Here is a 17,719-nt window from a genome sequence, read left to right on the forward strand (position 1 = left end):
ATTAAATCTTACCCATCCTTTGCAGTCTATCATGAATGCTTAACCTCCTGAGCCATCTGGCTGAGGAAGAAGTCAGAGAGGAGATGGCAAGGAAAAGACTGTGAAAAGAGAGAGACCAGAGGGAAATAGTCAAATGTCACCTGCTTATTAATCTTGCCTCCTCTAGCTCTCTTATCAGAGAGATCCTCTCTAAAGCCCAGAGTTGGTCATAGCACACACCTGCTTAGTGTATTTCTGTGTCCCCTCCACCATCAGGATCAAAGACACATTGGGCAGAGTGCCCATGCTCAAGCTGAGAGCTGCTTCTCTCTCAGCCTTCGCTCTGCAAATCACAGCCGTTCTTCGCCTCTGTGTCTTCTCACGTCTTTCTCGTCTTTCTCGTCTTTCACGTCTTTCACGTCTTTCTCGTCTGCAGGCCTCTGCTCACGACGCCTCTGAACTGTGCACCCCCTCTGGACCTGGTAAGGCCTCAGCTCTACCAGGTGACCCAGTCGTCACCTGCCTCGGGTGTCCTTTGCCTTCTTGCCTAGTTTCAGCTCTGAGGGCCGTGCTGTGCACTTGTGCCTAACTGTCACCAAGCTGAAGTTCTATAACATGGCAATTGCCCTTAAAACTTCTTGGTTTTTTTGAACTTAACGGTTACCAGGGAGGAGGAACAGGGTTGGGGGTAGAGGTAGAGATAGAGCATTCAGGACTGACATGTACACACTGCTGTATTTAAAATGGATAACCAGTAGGATCCTACTGTGTAGCATGGGAAGTCTGCTCATTGTTATGTGGCAGCCTGGATGGGAGGGGAGTTTGGGGGAGGATAGATCCATGTATACATGTGACTGAGTCCCTTGCTGTCTACCTGAAATTATCACAGCGTTGTTAATCAGCTATATCCTGATACAAAATAAAGAGCTTTATTAAAAAATAAAGTTTTTTCTTTTGATTCCTATATCTTAATAGACCATAGCTCCTTAGAGATAGGAACTCTTTCTTTTTCAGTCTTTTTTTTTTTTATCTCTAGTGCCCATAGAACAATAGGGACTCAGAATAAGTTTTTGTTGTGATAAATAAATGAAATGTCCTTCAGCCTAAGGGATAAATTTTTTAAAATTAATGTTTATTGGAATATAGTTGCTTTACAATGTTGCATTAGTTTCTGCTGTACAGGAAAATGAATCAGCCATACATATACATATATCCCCTCCCTTTTAGACTTCCTTCCCATTCAAGTCACCACAATGCATTAAATACCAAGGGATGAATTAATAGTCAACTGATCAAAATGGAATATTGGGTAGAAGGAACTAAAAATCGAATTAGATCACCATCTGGATTATTATACCGAGTATTCAAAATCTGACTTTGTTTTTAAAAATAGACACTGGCTGGAATCCCTTACAAAACTAGTGCAAGGAGGTTCTGTTTTGCCAGTTCCTGTACAGAATCACCCGGTCACAACGATGGTCTCTGGTTTTCAAATCCCTTTAGTCACAGCTGTTTTGGTTTGCATTGATGTGATGAAGATGTGCCTGATCATTTTTTCCTTTGTAGTCATATAGAGGATGAGAAGGGAGTGGAGAGCAGACCTGAGCCTGATTCATCTGGCCTTGCAGAGACATGGCTGAATGAGTGATTCTGGTGTCTAGCTCAGCATATTTGGATTTGAGAGGTGGGTTTGAATTCAGTCAGTTCTGTTCAGTTAAGTCGCTCAGTCACATCCAACTCTGTGACCCCATGGACTGCAGCAGGCCAGGCCTCCCTGTCCATCACCAGCTCCCGGAGTTTACCCAAACTAATGTCCATTGAGTCGGTGATGCCATCCAACCATCTTATCCTCTGTCGTCCCCTTCTCCTCCTGCCTTCAATCTTTCCCAGCATCAGAGTATTTTAAAATGAGTCAGTTCTTCGCATCAGGTGCCCAAAGTATTGGAGTTTCAGCTTTAACATCAGTCCTTCCAATGAACACTCAGGACTGATCTCCTTTAGGATAGACTGGTTGGATCTCCTCGCAGTCCAAGGGACTCTCAAGAGTCTTCTCCAACACCACAGTTCAAAAGCATCAATTATTCAGTGCTCAGCTTTCTTTATAGTTCAACTCTCATATCCATATATGACTACTGGAGAAACCATAGCCTTGACTAGATGGAACTTTGTTGACAAAGGAATGTCTCTGCTTTTTAATATGCTGTCTTAGTTGGTCATAACTTTCCTTCCAAGGAGTAAGCACCTTTTAATTTCATGGCCTCAGTCACCATCTGCAGTGATTTTGGGGCCTCCAAAAATAAAGTCTGACACTGTTTTCACTGTTTCCCCATCTGTTTGCCATGAAGTGATGGGACCGGATGCCATGATCTTAGTTTTCTGAATGTTGAGTTTTAAGTCAACTTTATCACTCTCCTCTTTCATTTTCATCGAGAGGCTCTTTAGTTCTTCTTCACTTTCTGCCATAAGGGTGATGTCATCTGCATATCTGAGGTTGTTGATATTTCTCCCGGCAATCTTGATTCCAGCTTGTGCTTCATCCAACCTAGTGTTTCTCATGATGTACTTTGCATATAAGTTAAATAAGCAGGGTGACAATATACAGCCTTGGCGTACTCCTTTTCCTATTTGAAACCAGTCTGTTGTTCCATGTCCAGTTCCAACTGTTGCTTCCTGACCTGCATACAGATTTCTCAAGAGGCAGGTCAGATAGTCTGGTATTCCCATCTCTTTCAGAATTTTCCACAGTTTATTGTGATCCACGCAGTCAAAGGCTTTGGCATAGTCAATAAAGCAGAAATACATGTTTTTCTGGAACTCTCTTGCTTTTTTGATGATTCATCGGATGTTGGCAATTTGATCTCTGGTTCCTCTGCCTTTTCTAAAACCAGCTTGAACATCTGCAAGTTCACGGTTCACGTATTGTGAAAGCCTGGCTTGGAGAATTTTGAGCATTACTTTACTAGCGTGTGAGATGAGTGCAACTGTGCGGTTGTTTAAGCATTCTTTGGCATTGCCTTTCTTTGGGATTGGAATGAAAACTGATCTTTTCCAGTCCTGTGGCACTGCTGAGTTTTCCAAATTTGCTGGCAAATTGAGTGTAGCACTTTTACAGCATCATCTTTTAGGATTTGAAATAGCTCAACTGGAATTCCATCACCTCCACTAGCTTTGTTCATAGTGATGCTTCCTAAGGCCCACTTGACTTCACATCCCAGGATGTCTGGCTCTAGGTGAGTGATCACACCATCCTGATTATCTAGGTCATGAACATCTTTTTTGTACAGTTCTTCTGTGTATTCTTGCCACCTCTTCTTAATATCTTCTGCTTCTGTTAGGTCCATACCATTTCTGTCCTTTAGTGAACCCATCTTTGCATGAAATGTTCCCTTGGTATCTGTAATTATCTTGAAGAGATCTCTAGTCTTTCCCATTCTATTGTTTTCCTATATTTCTTTGCATTGATCACAGAGGAAGGCTTTCTTATCTCTCCTTGTTATTCTTTGGAACTCTCCATTCAAATGGGAATATCTTTCCTTTTCTCCTTTGCTTTCACTTCTCTTATTTTCACAGCTGTTTGTAAGGCCTCTTCAGGCAGCCATTTTGCTTTTTTGCATTTCTTTTTCTTAGGGATGGTCTTGATCCCTGTCTCCTGTACAATGTCATGAACCTCTGTCCATAGTTCATCAGGCATTCTGTCTGTAATATCTAGTCTCTTAAATCTATTTCTCACGTCCACTGTATAATCATAAAGGATTTGATTTAGGTCATACCTGAATGGTCTAGTGGTTTTCCCTACTTTCTTCAATTGAAGTCTGAATTTGGCAATAAGGAGTTCATGATCTGAGCCACAGTCAGCTCCCGGTCTTGTTTTTGCTGACTGTATAGAGCTTCTCCATCTTTGGCTGCAAAGAATATAATCAATCTGATTTTGGTGTTGACCATCTGGTGATGTCCATGTGTAGTCTTCTCTTGTGTTGTTGGAAGACAGTGTTTGCTATGACCAGTGCGTTTTCTTTGCAAAACTCTACTAGCCTTTGCCCTGCTTCATTCTGTACTCCAAGGCCAAATTTGCCTGTTACTACAGGTGTTTCTTGACTTCCTACTTTTGCATTCCAGTCTCCTATAATGAAAAGGACATCTTTTTAGGGTGTTAGTTCTGAAAGGTCTTGTACGTCTTCATAGAATTGTTCACCTTCAGCTTCTTCAGCATTACTGGCTGGGGCATAGACTTGGATTACCGTGATATTGAATGGTCTGCCTTGGAAAGGAACAGAGATCATTCTGTCATTTTTGAGATTGCATCCAAGTACTGCATTTTGGACTCTTTTGTTGACTGTGATGGTGACTCCTTTTCTTCTAAGGGATTCTTGCCCACAGTAGTAGACATAATGGTCATCTGAGTTAAATTCACCCATTCCAGTCCATTTTAGTTCGCTGATTTTTAAAATGTCAATGTTCACTCTTGCCATCTCCTGTTTGACTACTTCCAATTTGCCTTGATTCATGGACCTAACCGTCTAGGTTCCTATGCAATATTGCTCTTTACAGCATCAGACTTTACTTCGATAAAGTTTGAATTGAGGACGTTTAACTTTATAGACCTAAGCTATAATGCACAAGTAGGTGTTCCTAAGTCACTTTTTGTAGTAAGATTTGTCATATGCATGTGCTGATGGTTGGGATGCATTTCTGCTGGGGATATGAGAGTGGTGTAAGGTTAAGTAACAAAGCATTGCTTCCAAATATATCCTTGGGACCAGCCCATGTTATAATTCTCTGGCCATCTTTTCCTAGATATTATTTCCTTTATTCTTTGAAAGTAATAGATCATTCCCCAGACTTACATGCAACTTATTTGGCTTTCAATTAAAACTAGGCAAGGTACAGCCCAAGGCATTTTTAATTTGCAGTATCATAGTTTATTTAAGTGCCATAAGACCACCAACCATATCATGTTTGTCCTAGGATATGCTTTCCTTAATATCATAAAATATTAGTGAAATTTCTCTCTATATAAATTTCTCTAAATACAGTGTGTGTATTTGTGTGTATGTTCATGTGATATCTGTGACTTGAGTGGTGGCCAGTGTTCCTGATGAAGTTTACAGTCAGAGTATGGTTAGGTTGTCATATAGTCCAGAATGCTTGGCTTTCAATCCTAGCTTCATATCAGCTTTATGACCCTTTGCAAATCATTTAACATTTTCATCACTTGTGTTGCCATCTGTAGAATAGGTTGATGATAATTCATGAAATGAATTAATATATGTAAAGTATTTTGACTGGGGCTTGGCACTTAGTAAATGTTTGATACATGATAGTGATTATTATCAAGCCCCTCTACATGACATTAGGAGTGCTCAGTGGATGAAAAATAGTGGTTTGTATGAACCCTGGGTTGGGATTTAGTGTTGAGAATATGCACTAGTTCTCATTTTCCTCCTCACCTCTTTACCTCCTCAGGGGAGCCTGAGGATAGAATAGCTAGTTTGGGGTAACTTAGCTGTCTTTTGGAGGAGAGCAGACTGTGGGGGATGAACCCAGGCTGTGGCAGGAAGCTTGGCCAGGCAGTGAGTAGGTTTCATGAGAGTTCAGGTATGGGTGGAGCTTTCCAGGTGGCTCAGTGGTAAAGAATCCATGTGCTAATACATGAGCCACTGGGGATGTGATTTAGATCTCTTGGTCAGGAAGATCCCATTGAGGAGGAAATGGCAACCCACTCCAGTATTTCTTGCAGGGATAATCTCAAGGAGAGAACAGCCTGGAGGGCTACAGACCATGGGTTGCAAAGAGTCTGACACGACAGAGCAACTGAGCACACATGCATGCACACATGTACGCATGCACACATGCATGCAGGTATAGTTGGGTCACCATGGTGATGGCCAGGCTGTTGGTCCTGGTGCCACCATTGTGGGCTGGGCTTCTCAGTGGACACTGACAAGAGAAGGCAGATTGTCCGGCATGGAGAAACTGTGCAACTCAAGTCTCAGACAAGCCTAGTTTCCATACTCTACCAATCAGTGAAAAAAAGTCCCAAGCCCTACAAAAAAGTGAGCAAAGGATAGTTTGCAGAAAATAGAAATGCAATACCTTAAGTACACGAAAAGCTATTCAGCCATGCTCATAGGGAGAGAAATGTAAATTGCAATGACAGTGAAATTTCATTTCTCACTTATCATAATGGCAAACAAAAAGAGTTTGATACCATTGAGAGATCGTTTTCTGCCAGCTGATAAGACTTCTAGAGATAGATTTGTTAATATCTATTAAAATGAAATGCAATTTCATTGACTGAGCAATTCCACTTGTAGCAGTGAAACCCACGTATATATTCTCAAATGTCTGAAATGATCCATGTAAAAGATTATTCACTGAGATATTGTTTATAGTAGTACAGTTTTCAGAACATCCTGAAAGTCCAGTAATAGGATTGGTTAATTAAATAATAATGCATCAATTTCATGAAATATTAACAGCAGTAAACAAAAATGATGGAGGACTTTATTTACAGATGTGAACTCCAAGATTTGTTAAATGAGAAGGAGCAAAGTGTGGAAAAGCATATCTAGTGGGCTACTATTTGTGTCTAAAAAAGGAAAAAAAGACTATATGTGTATATATTATTGCTGTTCAGTCACTAAGTCATGTCCGACTTTGCACAAAATAGACAATAATTTGCTTATTGAAAAGGGAAATAGGCATTGAGGCTTGGAGGTTAAGTGAGAGAAAAACTTTCCACTTTGTACTATTTTGTAGTGTTGGAATTTTGAATCATATTCATTCATTACCTATTCAGTCTTTTCAAAAATAGGAATATGGCCTCTGGCTCTCCAATATAACCATTGACTTTAACATGAAAAAGTGTGTTTTGACATACTAAGCAATGCAATTACTTAATCTTACCCCACCCTACTTCTAGTGTAGGGTGACACCAACCAAAGTTTGAGTAAATTTGATGCCCAGGAAACTATGACGGATCTCTCCCATAGCTCCCTGGTGTCCACAGTCAAGTGGTGCTGGACATGCACCTCCCCGAGAGGTGAGATGGTTGTAGTGGCAGGAGCAAAACTGCTGAGTTGGAATCATGCCTCCAGCACTCACTGGCTGTGTTAACCTGGTTGAGTTGGCTTACCTTTGTAAACCTCAGTTTCTTGATCTGTAAAATGGAAATAATAACTGCTCCCTGTTGCATCATGATGTCAGCCTTGGCTGCCCTGATATACCATAGGATTTCAAGTATTCAAGGCTCGAATTCATGAATAACAAGATCTCTATTCTGGCCCACCACATCGATGTCCTAGATGACCTCTGTCAGAGTCACAGGAAAGCCGGCCAAACTCACCTCTGCACCTTGTTTCACTCACTCACTCGGAAATCCCTCGAGACCACAGTTTTCTGGCCCCTGCTATGTCCCTGGACATGGTCTCTGTTCTTTCCAGGGCAGCCAGCTTTCCCTCTAAGGTACCCTCGACTTATCCCTAAGGATGCATCTCTTATTCTCTTTCAAATCCAGTCTCTGGCAGATTTTTGGACAGTCTTCTCATTTTCTTATGATGGAGAGAAAGGGCATTCCTTCAGTATTGAGGTAGGGGCCAGTCTATGGTGTCTGAAGCCCCAGGAACATGGCAACAATGACACATATCTTGTGGGTATTTGTGCCAGGGCTACAGGGATAGGCCAATCTCTTCTCTCTTCTTCTCCTCCAGCTCACCCCTCATCTGGGGCAAATGTCAGACCCCTATGCCACCTCTGCATCAGCTTGAGTTTGGCTTGGTGTGATTTGCAATCAACTGTATGTAAAATATGTATGTGTCTTGCCAACTGTTGACTTAAGCAACTACTGGGACCTGTTACCAAGTGACATCAAAGGCTCTGAGGTGGTGATTTGATAGTCTGCCTAAGAAATGGTAGAAGGTTCAGGTTCATATGTGTTCATATGCTTTACTGAGAGAAAAAAATGCATATATGGTGAATAGCTTCGTTGCTATGGCAAGACAAAATGCTTTTTGAAAAAGTTTCTCTTTAAAGTCAATAATTAATCACTTTCAAGGCAGAGGGAAAACAGGAGGAGGAAAAAAACCCAGACTGTGGTAGGCTAGATTTCCCCCAGATATTATAGCCGCTTCTGTCTCTGCAGCCGAACATAACAGCTGGTGAGTAGGGAGAAACTAGAGAAAGATCTTTTTTGCCTTTAATCCAGTATGCTGTTTTCCTGTGCCTGTTTTACTGTAATTCTCAGTGGCCGCGGGACAAAAGCTGTTGACTGATACATGCAATTACCTCCTCTAATATTGCTCTCAACTGTCGGCCCTGACTGACAAAAGTGGATGAGGTTTAGTTAAGGTCTGGGAAAACGCTCTTTTAATAAAAGCCAGTCTCATCTCTATGATCACCTCCCCCCGTCAGACCTTTTCATCTGTTTTCTGGAAAGATAAGGCCTGGTGATGGAAAGTTAAAAAGTGGTGCTGAATTTGGACGTTCTGGATGCCAGCATTAACCTCACAAAAAGATGCCACAGTGTGTGTGTCTATGTGTGTGCTATTTGCATTGGAAATGAGGAGAATCAGTTTGGATCATTGGGGAGGGTTTTCCCAGAAAGAATAAGAAGTTATTTTAGAAAGTTATAAACCAGCTCCTTGTTGATTTCAGCCCATGTTTGGTTTTGGTGGGCACGGGAAGCCTTAAGGAGGTGACTCCTTGGGTCCTTCTCTGGGTTGCTGGACTTGGATGGCCCCATTCCTATGGAAGATGTACACAGCAGCAGTGGTAAGGAGCTGGAGATGGAAACCTCTTCCGCCGAAACCCCCATGGGCACAGTGCTATGTGTGTGCACTCACGGTGACAAGAGAGGGGCTAAAATCCCGCTGGAGAGCCCTCTGGGCGTACCTAGTAAGATCACCACCGCCCTGGCCCCTGCCCCCTGCCTTTGCTTCGAAGAACTAGTTCACACAGAATAGGACAAGATCACGGAAGTGAGGACGATGGCCTATTTACAAGCATGGTTTGGATGGCTGAAGTGGAAACTGTAGGGAGATGTCCTCATAAGAGCCCAAAACTGTATAGATTGGGCTGTGTCTCTGTCTGCTGAGAGGCCTGCCAGTTGCTGTGAGTGCAACTGCTGGCCCTGATGCCGATGGAGCCAGTTCTTCAGGTCAGCTGGGAGCACTTGGTGGTCGGTCCTCTGATGGGGGCGAGTTTGCAGATGGGCCTGAAGAGGTCACAGTTTATTCACAGGCCCAGGAGGGAGCTAGCTTAGGTCTGAAGGAAGTCAGCTCTCTTATCAACAGTGCGGGTAGCTGAGTCTATCAGTTTTCCCCTGTGTTGGCACTCAATTTTCATAACACAATTTGTAATGTGATAAGGTCTGCACAGTATTAATAGTGGCAATAGCGTGGCAAGGTTATTCCTGTGCAGTTTTAATAAAAAAGCAAGAGGCCACTCTGTTGATGGAGTGAATTATCTAGGATTTTAGAACCAGGACACAATCTCTCAAGTGTCTGCAGACTCTACTAAAAAAACTTCTTCCCGCAGAGATAAGTCTGCCTTCCAACCTCCACCCCCAACTCCCCACTGATATGGAGGCCAAGTTAACATCTCCCTTGCTTTCTTCAGGGGTTTCAGAGCATGTCAGCTGCAGAAAGAAATGGACTGGAATCTGGGAGTGTGTCACATGGGAGAAGAAAAGAGTTATTGCCAAGGAGTCCTCCACCTGGGAGGAGAGACCAAATTTCAGCCTAAGGTGACAGAGTGCTGAAGTGTTCCAAGGTAGGTGAATGCATAAGCCCATGAGGAAGAGGAGCGAGTCAGTCATGGCTGGATGAGGAAGAAAGAGGTGCCCCAGCTGAACCATATGAAAGGACATACTCAGAACATGGGACAGGTGGCAACTGAATAACTCTGGAAAGGGAGAAGTATGGAAGTGTATGTGTGTGTGTGTGTGATTGTCCCTACTCAGGGTTTCAAAAGAGATAGTAAAGAGCTAAAATGTAGCCCTTATGCCTTCTCTAAGAATCGCTTGAGATCTAGAGAAAGAGACACAGAGGCAAGTGGGCAGCCGTTTGGGGAAACTGGAGTGTCTCCTGCAATGGGGACAAGTTCTCTACTCCAGGAATTCCTATCCCTTCTCCTCCTCCTCCTCCTCATAACTTACCCTCCTTAGGCTCTGCACTACCTGCAAGGTGGGCTAGGCTTTTAACCTTGTGACCCCTTCCTTGGTGTGCTTTACAGGTGCACAGAGACCACTGTTCTATGTGCAAAAGACAACAAAAAATTAAGTGAGATGCAGTGTCTCCCTTAGGGCACAAAAGTGCCAGTAATGCAGCCAAGAATGAAAACAAATAATAGCATAGCAAGGTGATTCCACAGGGACAGGAAGAGGGCTCTGCAGTGGCCCTGAGGAGGATGACCTGGCTCCCACCTTCATCAGGAGGACTCACCTGTTTTTCTCATTTGTGCTGGTAGCCAGTGATTGCATGGTCCTTCTCCCACACCAGGGCTGGCTCAAAGCACTTTGGACATAGCAATGCATGTCGTCCTCATACAATCCTACACAAGGAAGAGTCAGGGAGTTGTGCCCCAAGGGGCACAGTGAGCACCGGGACTTGAACCTGGGTGCCTGGCTCCTGACTCCGTGCTCAGCACTGCTCGGCACCAATGTTCCAGTGGGGAACAAGCTCCATCCTGTCCTTTCCTTGGGAGAAGGTGAGTGTCTGAGTCCAAAACTAATCTGACTTCTGGGAGGGGACGGCAGGGGAAATTTCGACATGGGGCATACTGGGAAGGAGGACTATTTCTTTTTTTTTTTTCAACTGTGGAATTCTGCCCTCACTGCCACACACAACCACATATGCACTCACCTACGCTAGCCACACACACACACTCACACTCACACTTCTTTCCCCTAGTCCCAACTCTGTCTTTGCATCAAAATCACCCAGAGCTTTAAATAAAATACAGATGCTGAGGCTTCTCAGATTAACTAAATAATCATCTCTGGGAGCAGAGTCTGAATTTTTTCATTTTTAAAAAATTTAGTAACATGCATGCCCAAAGTGAAAATTCATAGTACAGAAAAGAAAATCTCTTTCACCTAACTCTCAGTCCTACTCCCCAAAGGCAGACATTATTTTTTTTAAAGACCACACCATGCAGCATGTGGGATCTTAATTCTCCATGATTGAACCCATGTCCCCTGTATTGGGAGCACAGAGTCTTAACCACTGAACTACCAGGGAGGTCCTAAGGCAGACATTTCTTACAGCTCCTTGAAATCTGTTTTCTTCCAAAAACTATGTTCACACATAGCCATCTGTTATTATTTTTAACCTCTGTCGATGATTGTAATGAATAGCCAGGTGAGAATCTCCTATTTGGGTCCTGCTCTGTTCCCCTCAGAGATACATCTTTTGTGAGAAAGGAAGGCTGAAAGAGAGAAGCTTAGAAAGTGAGGAGCTTTCTGAGTGGACAAGCAGACAGCAGAGCCAAAGGACAGAGCCCAGAGGGAGGCTACTCAAGGAGGCAGAGGGCTTGAGAGTGAAAAGAGGCAGCAGTTCCTCTTAATGCACATCAAGTCCCCAAGAGCTGAGAAAGGCAGAGTGGCAAGAGACAGAATCCAGTGGGGCTCAGTGAAGAATGCCTTCCAGAGGAGACTTGAATAGTCTCAAAGATGAGAGGAATGAGTATTCAGGGTGGAAAGACTGGCATGGGATGTGAATGTTCCTTCACCCTTTATTCCAGGCATTTTTTCCTTCCGTTCTTTAGGAGGCAGGGGCAATTGTAAGAGTGTGCACTTTAGTGTCCAGCTGCCCTGGATTCCAGAGGTTGAATGCATAGTAGGTGTGGTGACAGACATACAGGAGGCACTGGGGAGAGAAGGGTGAAGGAGACATGCCCTTGTATTCAGTCTTGCTGATAGACAGACATGCAGAACCCCCGGTGCAATGTGATGAATGTTTTCCTAACAGCAGGTCAGTGCAAGGTGTATTGGGTAGATTAGGACTAGGACTCATATTATTTCTTTTAAGAACTAAATCAAGACCTCATTAGCCAGAGTCTTCAAATAGGTCATATGTTTTTATTGCCAGGTTCCCAAAGGGTCCGTATTCATCTGTTTCAGACAAAATTGCGGGACAGCTGAGGTTGGGTTGACTTTGGCCAACCCTTGGTTATATTTCTGTGGTCTGTTTGCTTTCCAGGGTCTCCACAAGTCACACAAGGGCACAAGTGGTTCCTGCATCCCTGTTTGATAGCTCTTGTTCTTCGAAATGCAGGCGAAGTCAGAGGTAGAAATCAAAGGCTTACTTGAGTTTTATTGCTTCCAGGACTTTTACAATTGCTTTACTGTCTTCCTGATAATACAATTACGTTTTCTGAAGACAACATGTATCTGGAAAGGATCAGTATGTACTGAAGTCAGTCTTTTTTTTTTTTTTTGAAAAATGGATCAGAAAGAAATATTCATGTTGTATCACAGACTAGCCCTGTGTTGGGTTCCAGACTTTTGTTTGTTTGTTTTTTGCTGGTCATTTCTGGCATAGAAAGGCCTGTGAATCTTTTTTTCTTTTTTTAAATTTGAAGGACTTTTGACAGTGACAGTTTTTCTTTTTCTATGAGAATTCCTACCGCGTGTCAGGTGTGGCTGTTGGCATGGCGTCTCTGCAGCAGCATTGCAAAGGGAGTATTTCGCTCTTGTCATCTTTTTACAGATGAGGGAAATGAAGACACAAATACATGCAGAATCTTAGCTGAGCTCCTGTTCTGTTGTGGCCAGGCTGGTATTTGAACTTGGATGACTCCACACGAAAATTAAGCCTCTCGGTTTACAGATGAATCAACTGAAATCCCAAGGTCACCTGCCTCATCAGTTGCGGATTTTGGAACCCAGGGCTTCTGAATTTGTGGCCAGTGTGCTTCGCATGACAAGAAGGTCGACCGTAAAGAGCAGACTCTGCCTTTGGTCTCTTCCCTTCTGAGGGCATCCTGCATACTGTCACTCTACAAACTGCTCGAACTCCCAAGCCCTCAACACACACACACCCATGCTTTGGTTTCCCCCTAACCACGGATGAGGGTCCCAGGCTCTGCGCATGCTGACTGCTAATATCTCTGGCGTGGATCCCATAGCCAGATAGCCCCTGACGCCTGCAGGAACAAGATACATGCTTTCGTCCCTCCATCTTTATTCACCACTTCCCACTGGTTGGCCTGCTCTCTTCCTGCCAGAGCTACAGGTCTAAATGATACCTGTCTTTCAGACCCATCGGAAATGCCACCACTTTCATGAAGCTTGTGAAGTTGTGTAGGATCTGTTGCTCTTGTTGAGGGTTAAGGGACAGGGTGGAAAGAAAATGGGTGGAACTCAGGAAAATAGTTCTGAAGCTTGGAAATGGGTGTAGTAGCATTACATAACCCAAGACCAGTCAACAGACACAAGACCTGTGGCTTTTTGAGTTCTTGCTGTGTCTTGAAACAATGAGTGCCACGACACCTTCTGAAGTCTCCACAGCAAGTCATCACATTGCTGGAGCTGGAATTCCAACCAATCCTGCCTGAAGTCAAAGCTTGTGCTCTCCTTCACCATTGTATGGTCTCCCAAGATAACTGGTTATGCGGCAAGAAAAGAATAGAGCCGTCCTTACGTGGAGGATTAAAGAGATGAAACAAAATTGGGATCATGGATGGAGACAAAGCAGCGAGGGGCCCTGGAATTGGAAGAGATGAAGGAATGGCCTGGCCTGGAACTCTCTTCAGGCTGTGGCCTTTGGGTCTCTGGAGCCTCTATCATTAACAGTGATCATCTGGACACTAGGAATTGTGCTCATAGCTTGTGTCTTTTGCTTTGTGTCTTAGGGCTTTGAGGCCCAAGCTCCCTGAAGGCAGAGACTACATCCGTACCTTTGTGGGGTGGAGACATAGTCTGGCCAAGCGGCCTCATGGGAAGTGCAGAGGGGCAGGCATCTTGGTCTGCCCAGGGATGTGGGGAGGCTTCACAGAGAGATGAAGGTCCAGGCAGAGAAGGGAAAAGAGTGAGGGAATCAAGGTAGAGGGCGGGGCACACATTCAGGCAGGAAGGCCAGGAGAGGCAGCAGGCTGTACTGAGGGATGTGCCCAGCCTATTAGTCAAGGCTGGAGAAGCAGCTCAAGGCTGGGCATAGATGTAAAAGCTGAAACCTCCTGCCCCCACTTATATGCTTTCAATACCCCCTGCAAGAGACATGCCCAGCACCCTACCACTTGAAACGTTGCCTTGTTTCTGAGACAGCTCAGGGTATCCGTCCTTACTCATCTAGAGAATTCTATTCATCTTTTAAGACACTTTAAACATGTGTCCTGTGAGGCTTGCCTTGCAGTCTCAAGTAGAATTCCCTGTTTCCTCAGAAGTATCTTTTCTACCTCTCTGTTCTAGCACTGGTCACCCTGTTTTGTCTCTCTTCCCTGTTATCGTGGGATCTCCTCCCAGGAGAGAAACTGTGTCCTGTCTTTGCGTCCCCAGAACTAGCAGATAGTCAGTACCCAGCACATTTTGATGATGGAGCAGCTTCAGCCCAGCATTCGTGTGTTTTTCAGGGAGACAGAGTGAGCAGCCAGTGGGGACTCGTGAGGCTGGGAAGAGGAGATGAGAATGTGCCAGTTTGCTCTGTAAAGTCTGCTGAAGACTTCTCACTGTGATGGCAGGCAGTACCTGCTCACCCCAACTCCTGTCAGCCTCTGCTAACTGCCAACCAGGCTCTGTAATGTCTCTGCATTTTTCCCGTTTGTCACTTTTTTTTTCTTTCCTGCAAGGAGTGTAGCAGCCCCTCAGGAGTTTGATTATATTGCAAGATGAGTAAGATATTTGAATTGCGCTATTTAAATGAGTCATCTCAGCCCTAGTGTAATTGTTCACCCCCTGTCACACTCAACGTGACTACATTTCCAAACGAGCGCTTTGGCCTGAATAGGGCATCGCTGAAATTGTTTGGTTCCAGTTCTCAACGGCTTTATCATTTGCATTGCAGGGTGTGTCTTTTGTTTCACATCTGGGCAGATGTGGACTTTTACAGAGTCACCCACCAGAGCTATTGGAACAAGCAGCATATCCTTACAGAAGGAAGTTGAACTGATTTTCTAGATGTTTGCACATGTGTCTGGTGTGTGTTGGGGGCAGGGCAGGGAGCTAGGGAGGAGTGGCAGAGTGCAGAGTGTCACAGAAGGTGATGTCTGATTGCAACTGAGCAGCTTCTCAACATAGAAGAGGACTCAAGCTGAATAGACTAAGATTTTGGATTTGTGGTCTGTAATCTCCTTGGTTCATATTTCTGTTTTGAGGGGTTTTGTCACTTTCATAACTAAGCCTTCACTGATGGTCTCAGGATGGATGCCCAGGGGCCCAGGGTGCCTTAGCATTTCTTCATCTTGGAACTGATCCAGAGGACAGGATGGTGACCACTGCCCACAGGGAGTTGGGCACCTCTCTCTTTCTTGTTCATTTCTTCTAACAAAGAGAACATGATTGAAGGTCTGACTATCAAACATAACTAATTCCAAAGCTGCCTCTCCACATCTGGGAAGGTCTCGGTTAGGAACTGGTGGAGAAGTTGCCACAGTGTGGCAAGGCCCACACTGAGATCACAAAGATTTAAACTTTCCAAATTAGGGGTATGCAGTATTCCTAAAGTGATAAAGTCAGGCATTAAGATTCATTCAGTAGATGTTGCTTGTGTGCCCATGAATTGAGCCCATGCTCAGGGGATGGTGGTACAAGAGAAAGAGGCCCTTGAGACCCTGTCTTCAAGAAGTTCACAGCCTAGTATGGTTGATGGGCATGCAAATTATCATGACGGAGTAGAGGCGTGTCAGAGTGCTGTGGAAAATTAGGACAGCAGGGCCTGCCCAAGGAGATTGGCCAAAGTTTTTGAAAAGTAGGAGGTACTTTTGTTAGAACTTTAAGGATGAATAATGGTGTTTACTATTCATAAATTAGACAATTTGGGGGATGGTATTTTAGGCAAAGTTTAAGGTGGCTAGAAACTCATGTATGGTGTTGGAGATGAGATGGTTAAAACATGAAGAACAAAGTGTCTGTTAGTTTTACACTGTAGATGTATTAGTATGTGTTCAGCTGCAAGGTACAGAAATCCCCAACACAAAGGGGTTAAACTCTAAAGAAGATTCTTCAACATATACAATATGCTCAAATGTAGGGATATTTCAAGAAGGCTGAATTCAGTGGCTCAACTCTATCATTAAGGACCTAGGTTCCTTCCACCTTTCTGCTCTGCCATCCTTGGTTTATCCTCAGACTTGCTCTTCTCCTGATCAGAAGATGACTGAAAAGAAGGAGAGGTTTGTTTGTTTGCTTTCTTTCTTGATGTGTATCTTTTTAATCAGTGAGGAAAAGCTTTCTTAAGAAGCTCCCATCAACTCATCCTCATGGCTCAGTGGCCAAAACTGCATGACATGCCCGATCCTAAACCATTCACTGGCAAGAGGAATGTGACCACCATGACTGACTCACACTAACCTTGACTCGCCCCCTGGAGGGGGAAAGACCCACTTCTTCTGAAGTATATGGCCAGGTAGAGGATAGTGGAGCAAAATCAAGCCTGAGAGAAAGTAGGGAAAAGGGGACAAATGATTGCAGAGTTGGCAATCAACAGTGTTTGCTACAGTAGGTGATAAACAACTATGATAGATGTTTGAGCAGGAGTTGGCATGATTAGCTCTTCATGTTAAAAAAAGAATCCTGTCATTAGTGTAGAGTTTAGTTTTGTAGACAGAACAAATGGAATAATTCTATGAGAAGTCAAGCTACCAATCTATACATACATATATATATATATGTATACACACACACACACACACGCACACACACACACTAATATGGAATTGGAGCTAAATTTTCCTTGGGCCATGCTCTCCTCTCTCCCTTCAGGGATAAAGGGGAACTGAGGGGTGGGGAGGTTCCAGGACAGAGTAGAAGGTTTTCACTCAGGATTTTCCAGGAAGTCTCTCATGGTACTGTGACAAGCATGCAACTTCTTCAAAATCCAGATGATCATATATGGTCCAGTCCAAAGGGCTGCTGTCATCACAGAATCCCAGCTTGCTGGAGCTGGATGTGACTTTGAAGTCAACTAGTTCAAGACTTTTTTTTTTTTTTTTTTTAATTCTAGACTTTTATTTTACAAATGAGGAAACTGGGACCCAGACAAGAGAAGCGACTGGTTAAGTTTCTATGTTTGTACATGGCTGAGTGGCAACCAAACCAGACTTTCTTCACTCCTAGCCCTGTGCTGTTTATAATGGGTTCTCTGGGCCAGCTTTTTAGGGGGCTTATGTGTGCATTCAGGGGTACTGGAAAGGTTCTGTAGGCCCTCTTCCTATGTTTCTATTATCCTTGACAATAAATCTATTGTTGTAATTGAAAAGCAATAATGCTTTGGTTTCTTTAAAAGGTAAACAATACTGACAGGTATAATGCCTCAGCTCTCTTATTCATTTTTAATATAATCCTTAGGTTCTTTTCTTTGAAGCAGTTTAGTGGGGAATGAGGATGAGACCTCAGGGGCACTGGGAGCCTGAGAGAGTTGAAAGAAGGCCCTAAGCTGTGGAATTGGAGACTTGAAGCCTCTTTGCTTTGTTGAGGTCTTTTCCTATCTCACCAAGTCAAAAATAAACTAAATGAGAGCCTTGGTGACTGAGGCATTAATGAGTGGCAACTGGTGTGCTTCTGTGAGGTGGAACCTCTGACTCATTT

At 43.8% G+C, this 17,719-nt stretch overlaps 1 long non-coding RNA gene across 1 annotated transcript in view; it reads left to right on the forward strand.

Moving 5' to 3' along the window:
* The window catches only part of LOC145539421 (uncharacterized), a 59,023-nt gene extending 43,361 nt beyond the window's left edge, over window positions 1-15,662 (forward strand). Inside the window, exons 3-5 of the long non-coding RNA XR_014077783.1 lie at window positions 9,595-9,747; window positions 10,476-10,683; window positions 12,177-15,662. This is a non-coding gene — a long non-coding RNA (uncharacterized LOC145539421). The remainder of the gene's footprint in view (window positions 1-9,594; window positions 9,748-10,475; window positions 10,684-12,176) is intronic.
* The last annotated feature ends 2,057 nt before the right edge of the window (window positions 15,663-17,719 follow it).

The sequence above is a fragment of the Giraffa tippelskirchi genome, chromosome 2, assembly GCF_054371585.1.
Source record: "Giraffa tippelskirchi isolate mGirTip1 chromosome 2, T2T-mGirTip1v1.2.pri, whole genome shotgun sequence".
Taxonomy (NCBI): Eukaryota; Metazoa; Chordata; class Mammalia; order Artiodactyla; family Giraffidae; genus Giraffa; species Giraffa tippelskirchi.